Source organism: Nomascus leucogenys, chromosome 10 (genome assembly GCF_006542625.1).
Source record: "Nomascus leucogenys isolate Asia chromosome 10, Asia_NLE_v1, whole genome shotgun sequence".
NCBI classification, from domain to species: Eukaryota; Metazoa; Chordata; class Mammalia; order Primates; family Hylobatidae; genus Nomascus; species Nomascus leucogenys.
The window spans coordinates 88,380,332-88,388,815 of NC_044390.1; the positions used below are offsets into that span (position 1 = coordinate 88,380,332).

Here is an 8,484-nt window from a genome sequence, read left to right on the forward strand (position 1 = left end):
GTCTGGAGTTCGAGACCAGCCTGGCCAACATGGGGAAACCCCATCTCTACTAAAAATACAAAAAATTAGCCAGGCGTGGTGGTGGGCACCTATAATCCCAGCTACTTGGGAGGCTGAGGCAGGAGAATTGCTTGAACCCAGGAGATGGAGGTTGCAGTGAGCCAAGATGACGCCATTGCACTCCAGCCTGGGGGACAGAGCAAGACTCTATCTACAAAAAAATAAATAAATAAAAAATAAAAAAGCTTTTCAATAGTTTTGCCTTGCTGGACTCACTGGCTCATGTCTGTAATCCCAGCACTTTGGGAAGCACAGCTGGGAGAATTGCTTGAGACCAGGAGTTTGACATCAGCCTGGGCAACATAGTGAGACCCCATTTCTCTTTTTTTTTTTTTAAGAATTTTAAAAAATGGGCCTGGCACAGTGGCTCACGCCTGTAATCCTAGCACTTTGGGAGGCCCAGGTGGGCAGATCACCTGAGGTTGGGAGTTCGAGACCAGCCTGACCAACATGGAGAAACCCTGTCTCTACTAAAAATACAAAATTAGCTGAGCATGGTGGTGCATGCCTGTAATGCCAGCTACTTGGGAGGCTGAGGCAGGAGGATTGCCTGAACCCAGGAGTTGCAGTGAGCCAAGATTGCACCATTGCACTCCAGCCTGGGCAACAAGAGCAAAATTCCATCTCAAAAAAAAAAAATTTTAAAAAAAGTTAAAAACTAAAAAAAAATCATAAATGTTATACATTTTCAACTAACTAAAACAAATATAAAATATATAGATTTTATATTATTTCCATTCTATGTATTACAATTTTTTCTTTGTGGCACAGTGACATGAAATTTCATTGTGAAATTAAAAAAGAAACAAACAAAAATTTGCTGTGAAAATCACATACCGGATTGATGAATTTGGGGCTGCCTGTTGTTTTCAGCAGTATCAGACAATTCCCCCACACTGCCTCTTGCAGTCACAGGTTATTCCCCATCCACCTTTTATTCTATGCTGCCTATCAAAGGGTATGATCTCTGAGGTCTTTTACAGCCTAGAGACCGAATGTCAAATGTACTAAGATGTCAAGATCCAGGTATTAGGATAGGTCCAGCTCATCTGCAGGAATATCATCCTTCCCCTTCTCCTCAGTTTCAACAACCTGTAATTCCTCCCACCCACTGAATGGGAGGAAACATCTATAGATCATATATCTGATATGGAATTTGTATCTAGAATATATAAAGAAGTCTTACACTTTAAAGCCATAATACAAGTGGCCGGCATGGTGGCTCACGCCTGTAATCCCAGCAATTTGGGAGGCCGAGGTGGGCAGATCACCTGAGGTCAGGAGTTCGAGACCAGCCTGATCAACAGGGTGAAACCCCGTCTTTACTAAAAATACAAAAATTAGCAGGGCATGGTGGTGGGTGCCTGAAATCCCAGCTACTTGGGAGGCTGAGGCAGGAGAATTGCTTGAACCTGGGAGGCGGAGGTTGCAGTGAGCTGAGATCCTGCCACTGCACACCAGCCTGGGCAACAGAGACAGACCCTGTGTCAAAAAAACAAAAAGGACATTGGGTCTGATGGGGTTGAGAGGATTATCTGTGATCAACATATGGCCTGTTAGATAAGAGTCAGGGTTTTTCTGTTCTGTTTTTTTGCTTTTTGGTTTTTTTTTGTTGTTGTTCCACAATAGATTCAGTCTCAAGGACTACCCGGGGAAAGCAACAGCAAAATTATAAAATAATTTATTCCTCACTTCTGCTATCAACTTGTTCTTTATTTAGACGTTCTGTTTCTGGAAGTATGTATAATTATACTGTGTGCCACACGTATCTGTCATTCTGTTATACAATGACGTATTTCACAATGTCTATGTGCCAGATAAGCGAGTCTTACATCTTTAAATGCCTAAACATTTAATTTAAACATTTTTTCATTGTAGATTCTCCTGAACAAATGACACTGTCTCTTCCGACTGGCCTTTTGTGGCTCAAGGCCATTGTGACAAATGTTAGTCTTACATAACTATAACCAAATGACACCCTAAGGCACACTGAGGTCTCTAAACTAAATGGCCCCAGACTGATGAGTTTTTTGGAGTTCTTGGCTCTGCTTTTTATAGAAACATTTCTTTTTTTATGGGCCATTTGTGTATCGCTGCTCTTAGTATTGGTGGCCTTGGGCAATGAGTCCCATCTCTTTCTAATTTGCTGCATTCAAACAAATGTTTGTTTTACCACCTATGTTACTGGTGACATAATACATTTTTCATCTGTTAGATCCTAGGGCCATAGCCATAGTCTTTTTAATTCCAAGTTTCAGAAGGCTACTAGGTTAAGTAAAAAATGAATGTTTATTATAAGATTATGGGGGTATCTCAAAGGTAAAGGTGACTGGGGGGAAGGGGCAGAACCAAGAAGTGGAAGCTCAGCAAAAACCAGAGGCCATTCTCTTCGTCTCTCTCACCTCTGTGCATCTTTGCCCAGCTGTTTCATACTTTTGCTTCTGCAGATTACTGTTCTCAGCTCCTCCATGCATACGATGGTTATGTCAAATCAGTTCCAGTCATCTGCAGAGAAGAAAGAGTTGTCACTATCCCAATGCCAAAGCCAGAGGAGAGACTGGCCCGGTTGGGTCAGTTTCCCACCTGTGGTCCAGTCAGCTGTGGCCAGGAGGATAAGGTCACATAGTATAAAAACAGCTGCTGCACCGCCTCTGCGAGAAATGACAGCCTAGAGAAAGCAGGTACTGATGAACCGGCTTCACCAGCAACAAAGGAACCAGAAAATTGAAACTGCTCCAATCGCATCTGAACTAAAAGGAGGCCGGGCGCGGTGGCTCACGACTGTAATCCCACGCTTTGGGAGGCCGAGGCAGATGGATCGCTTGAACTCAGGAGTTCAAGACCAGCCTGGGCAACCTGGTGAAACCCCAACTCTACCAAAAATACAAAAAATTAGCTGGGCATGGTGGCACGTGCATGTAGTCTTAGCTACTTGGGAGGCTGAGGTGGGAGGATTGCTCGAACCCAGGAGGCGGAGGTTGCACTGAGCCGAGATCACGCCATTGCATTCCAGTCTGGGTGACACAGTGAGACCCTGTCTCAAAAAGAAAAAAAAAAAAAAAAGGTAAGCTTGGTGTGAGGGCCTGAGATGCTCCCCTGTGAAGAAGGAATATGACGTCTGGCCCCATGGATTCGTGGTATATACTTTGCTTTTCTTGAGACCTTGATTGTTTACTCCCTGTTTATTGGAATTATTACTGAGACATAACTCACATACCATAAAATTTACTCTTTTTAAATGTACAATTCAGCGGCTTTTAGTATATTCACAGGTTCCGCAACTATCACCACTTTCTTTTCCAGCACATTTTCATCACCCTAAATGGAAACCTTGTATTCATTAGCAGTCACTTTCCATCCTTTCTTTCCCCCAGCCCCTGGCAACCACTAATCTACTTTCAGTTTTGTTTTGAGACGGAGTTTTGCCCTTGTCGCCCAGGCTGGAGTGCAATGGCACGATCTCAGCTCACCACAACCTCCGCCTCCCAGGTTCAAGCAATTTTCCTGCCTCAGCCTCCAGAGTAGCTGGGATTACAGGCGTGCACCACCATTCCCAGCTAATTTTGTATTTTTAGTAGAGATGGGGTTTCTCCATGTTGGTCAGGCTGGTCTCAAACTCCTGATATCAGGTGATCTGCCCGCCTCAGCCTCCCAAAGTGCTGGGATTACAGGCGTGAGCCACCACACCCGGCCTCTACTTTCAGTTTCTATGGATTTGCCTATTCCAGACATTTCCTGTACACAGAATCATAGAATAAGTGCCCTGTCGCATCTGGCTCCTCTCACTCAGCGTGATGTTTTCAAGGGTCATCTGTGGTGTGGCGCGTGTCAGCGCTTCCTTCCTTTCTGTGACTGAATCATATTCCATTGTATGGATGGACCACATTGTGTTTATGTGTTCATTAGTCGACGGACATTTAGGTTGTTTCCCCTTTTTGGCCATTATGAATGCTGCTATGAATACTCATGTACAAGTTTTCGCATGAACATTTTTTTTTTCAGAGCAGGGGTGGAAGTTTATTTGAAATGCCTTAGAACGGGAAAGGAAGCTGCACTTGGAAGAGACCCAAGTGGGCATGGGAAGGTTAAAGAGACAAGGTCAAATGCCGAACATTTCTTTTTTTTTTTTTTTCTTGAGACGGAGTCTCACTCTGTCACCGAGGCTGGAGTGCAATGGTGCGATCTCGGCTCACTGCAACCTCCACCTCCCAGGTTCAAGTGATTCTCTTGTGTCAGCCTCCTGAGTGGCTGATTACAGGGATTACAAGCGTGCACCACCATGCCTGGCTAATTTTTGTATTTTCAGTAGAGATGGGGTTTCTTCATGTTGCCCAGCCTGGTTTCGAACTCCTGGCCTCAAGTGATCCACTCACCTCGGCCTCCCAAAATGCTGGGATGACAGGCGTGAACCACTGAGCCCCGCCCAGAACATATCTTTTTAATTCTCTGGGGAAATCCTAGAAAAGGAATATCTTGGTCCTACGGTAATTCCATGTTTAACATTTTGAGGAACTGCTGTTTTCCGAAGCAGCTGGACCATTTTACATTCCCACGAGTAATGTGTGAGGGTTCCAGTTTCTCCACATCGTTGCCAGCTTTTTGATTGTCCATCTTTTTAATTATAACCATGCTAGTGGGGAGGAAATGGTATCTCACTGTGGCTTTGATTTGCATTTCCCTAACGATAATGATATCGAGCATCTTCTTGTGTTCATTAATCTCATGTGTATATCTTCTTTGGAGAAATGTCTATTCAGATATGTTTGCCCATTTTTAAATAGGGTTGTCATTTTATTGGTGAGTTGTAAGAGTTCTTACAATATCTGAAATACTAGATCCTTAACAGATACAGGATATGTGAATATTTTTCTCATTCTGTGGGTTTTTCCCTTTCTTAATGGTAACTTTGAAGCACAAACTTTTCAGTTTTGACAAAGTAGTCCAATTTATCTATTTTTTTCTTTGGTTGCCTTGCTTTAGGCAACAAATTCTAAATCTAAAAAACCACTGCCTAATCCAAGGTCACAAAGATTTGCCCCTATGTTTTCATCAGAGAGATTTATAATTTTAGCTCTTATATTTGTGTCTTTGATCCATTTTTAATTTTCTCTCTTTCCTTATTAATTTATTTTTATTATTATTTTTTAAGACAGAGTCTCACTGTGTCACCCAGGGTGGAATGCGGTGGCACAATCTCAGCTCACTGCACCCTCCGCCTGCTGGGTTTAAGCAGTTGTCCTACCTCACCCTCCCAAGTAGCTGGGATTATAGGCATGCGCTACCACACCTAGCTAGTTTTTGTATTTTTAGTAGAGATGGGGTTTCACCATGTTGGTCAGGCTGGTCTCAAACTCCCGAACTCAAGTGATCCACCTGCCTCCATCTCTCAAAGTGCTAGGATTATAGGTGTGAGCCACACCTGGCCAATTTATTTTTTTAAAAATTTTATGTAGCTGGGACTACAGGTGCGTGCTACCATGCCCAGCTAATTTTGTACTTTTTGTAGAAGTACAAAAATTCACCATGTTGCCCAGGCTGGTCTGGAACTCCTGAGCTCAAGTGATCCACCCACCTCGGCCTCCCAAAGTGCTGGGATTACAGGCGTGAGCCACTGCGCCCGGCCTTCTTATTTATTTTTGAGACAGGGTCTCACTCTGTCACCCAGGCTGGAGTGCAGTGGCACAATTGCAGTTCACTGCAGCCTTGACCTCCTAAACTCAAGTGATCCTCCTGCCTCAGCCTCCCAAGTAGCTGGGACCACAGGCATGCACCAGCATGGCTGGCTAATTTTTAAAGTATTTATAGAGATGGGGGTCTCCCTATGTTGTCCAGGCTGGTCTCAAACTCCTGGGCTCTAGCAATCCTCCCAACTTAGTCTCTCAAAGTGCTGGGATTATAGGACTGGGCCACCATGTCTGGTCAATAAAGTTATTTTTTAAAAAGAGACAAACCAAGGGCAACAGTGTAAACAAAATAACTTTCTTTTCCAAATCATTTTTTAGGATCAGCTTCTTTGGTCAGGCCTAATGATGTTACCAACTAGTAATTTATGAAAACTTGCATTTCTACGCTTTTCTTAACTGACCCCATGCCAAAACACAAGCAAACCATCTAAATTCAAGATTTGTAAGGTTGGGACTAACTCATTACTATAGGGTAAGTATGAATGAAGGCTGGAAATGTGTTTTGATTACTGCCATTATTTTTTACTTTTATTTTTTCTGAGATGGAGTTTCACTCTTGTCGCCCAGGCTGGAATGCAATGGCCTGATCTCAGCTCACCACAACCTCCACCTCCCCGGTTCAAGCAATTCTCCTGCCTCAGCCTCCTGAGTAGCTGGGATTACAGGCATGCGCCACCACGCTCAGCAAATTTTTGTATTTTTAGTAGAGACAGGGTTTCTCTATGTTGGTCAGGCTGGTCTCGAACTCCCAATCTCAGGTGATCCACCAACCTCGGCCTGCCAAAGTGCTGGGATTAAAGGTGTGAGCCACCGTGCCTGCTGTTTTTTGGGGGGTTTTTGCTTGTTTGTTTGTTTGTTTCGAGATGGAGTCTGTCACCCAGGCTGGAGTGCAGTGGCACAATATCAGCTCACTACAACCTCCGCCTCCCAGGTTCAAGCAATTCTTCCTGCCTCAGCCTCCCGAGTAGCTGGGATTACAGGCACCTGCCACAACGCCCAGCTAAGTTTTTTATATTTTTAGTAGAGATGGGGTTTCACCATGTTGGCCAGGCTGGTCTCCAGCTCCTGGCCTCACAAGATCATCCGCCTGCCTCGGCCTCCCAAAGTGCTGGAGTTATAGGTGTGAGCCACTGTACCCAGCCATGTTTTGATTCTTAAGGAAATGATTTTTAAGTCCCCTTCCAATGAGGATTTAGCAATGGAGTTTTCTTCTACAGATAATTTGAGGCTTCCCAATTGCACCAAGCTCCATTTGGGCAGAGACCTCACCTGTCTGTTCACTCCATATCCCTAGCATGAAGAAAAGTGCCAAGCCCACAACAGGCACTCAGTAAATTTCTGTCAAATGAGCGAATAAAATACCACCAGCTTTTCCTGAGACCATTTTGGACCAAGGCTGGCATGGGCATCTCTGTTCCTCCCTCTAACTTAAGAATTCCATCTCTTAGAGGCAGATGCTGCCTGTTTTCTGCAAATTTTATTATTCACCTTTCTATATTTGGAAAAACAAGTTGGTGTGGCTTACTTAGGAATCTCACATCCAGGAAATGAACTAAAAATGTTGTATCAAAGATTATGCATAGGATCCACAAACTAAGAAGCAAGCAGATGAGAGCAGTTAGAGATATGGTAATATTTTCCGGAAGAAATGGTCCATGGATTAAAAATTATCATTATGATGAGTCTGCAGGAACATAGAAACCAAGTAGTGTGAATCAGAAAATGAAAAGCACAGCCATTGACTATGATACAAACCAAAACATTATACCAATTACCTGCTGGAATTTATGCTGCATGAAGGCAGGATATTTTGCTTGTCCTGTTCTCTGGACAGTACTTGGCATAAAGGATGTGCTTATGAATATTTTCTGGGAAACTAAATATAACATTCACCTATGAAAACACATCTGGGCCAGGCGCAGTGGCTCACACCTGTAATCCCAACACGTTGGGAGCCCGAGGCGGGTGGATCATGGGAGGTCAGGAGCTGGAGATCAGCCTGGCCAACATGGTGAAAACCTGTCTCTACCAAAAATACAAAAATCAGCTGGGCGTGGTGGCAGGCACTTGTAATCCCAGCTACTCAAGAGGCTGAGGCAGGAAAATTGCTTGAACTTGGGAGGCGGAGGTTACAGTGAGCCGAGATCGCGCCACCGCACTCCAGACTGGACAAGAGTGAAATTCCGTCTCAAAAAAAAAAAAAAAGAAAAGAAAAAGAAAAAACATATCTGAAGGGAATGAACAAATATACATGCAGAAAATTGTATTCATGGGGTAGAACGGTGGCTGTTTCCCCCACTTTCACTATTTTCTCTCCTAAAGTTGTGATAGCATTTTCTCAGTGGAAAGGATGACCACAGAATCATCTCCCCTGGGCGGCAGCTAAGGAAGTATTTGAATTGGAGTGAGAATGCGACCAGGCTTCAAATCCAGGAGGGGCATTTTACAGGGCGTGTGGCTCTCACCCAGGGCTCACAGGACATCTGATATTTAGGCTGTTCCCCAAGAGGCTGAGGACAGCGCGGCCCCAGCTCCCCCAACCACAGCTACCCAAGTTTAGGAGCCCGCACTCGTGAGTGATGGCTGCTCCGCATAGCCCCGGGGTCCTCTACGGAAGTCCCTGGCACCTATCAGGACCCCTAAGGGAGGTCGCTCGTTACCCCTCACTTGAACTCTGTCCCAAATGGGAGGTCACTCTCTCTTCGCGGACCCCATCTTCCCCGAAAGGGTCTCTTGTTCT

The 8,484-nt window shown here is 44.4% G+C and overlaps 1 long non-coding RNA gene across 1 annotated transcript; it reads right to left on the bottom strand.

Moving 5' to 3' along the window:
- Window positions 1-1,675: 1,675 nt before the first annotated feature.
- On the bottom strand, window positions 1,676-7,702 carry LOC115837006. The gene is made up of 2 exons (XR_004032072.1): window positions 7,520-7,702; window positions 1,676-2,565 (listed from the first exon to the last, which is right to left on the bottom strand). It is a non-coding gene; the product is annotated as an uncharacterized LOC115837006 (long non-coding RNA).
- Window positions 7,703-8,484: the final 782 nt, after the last annotated feature.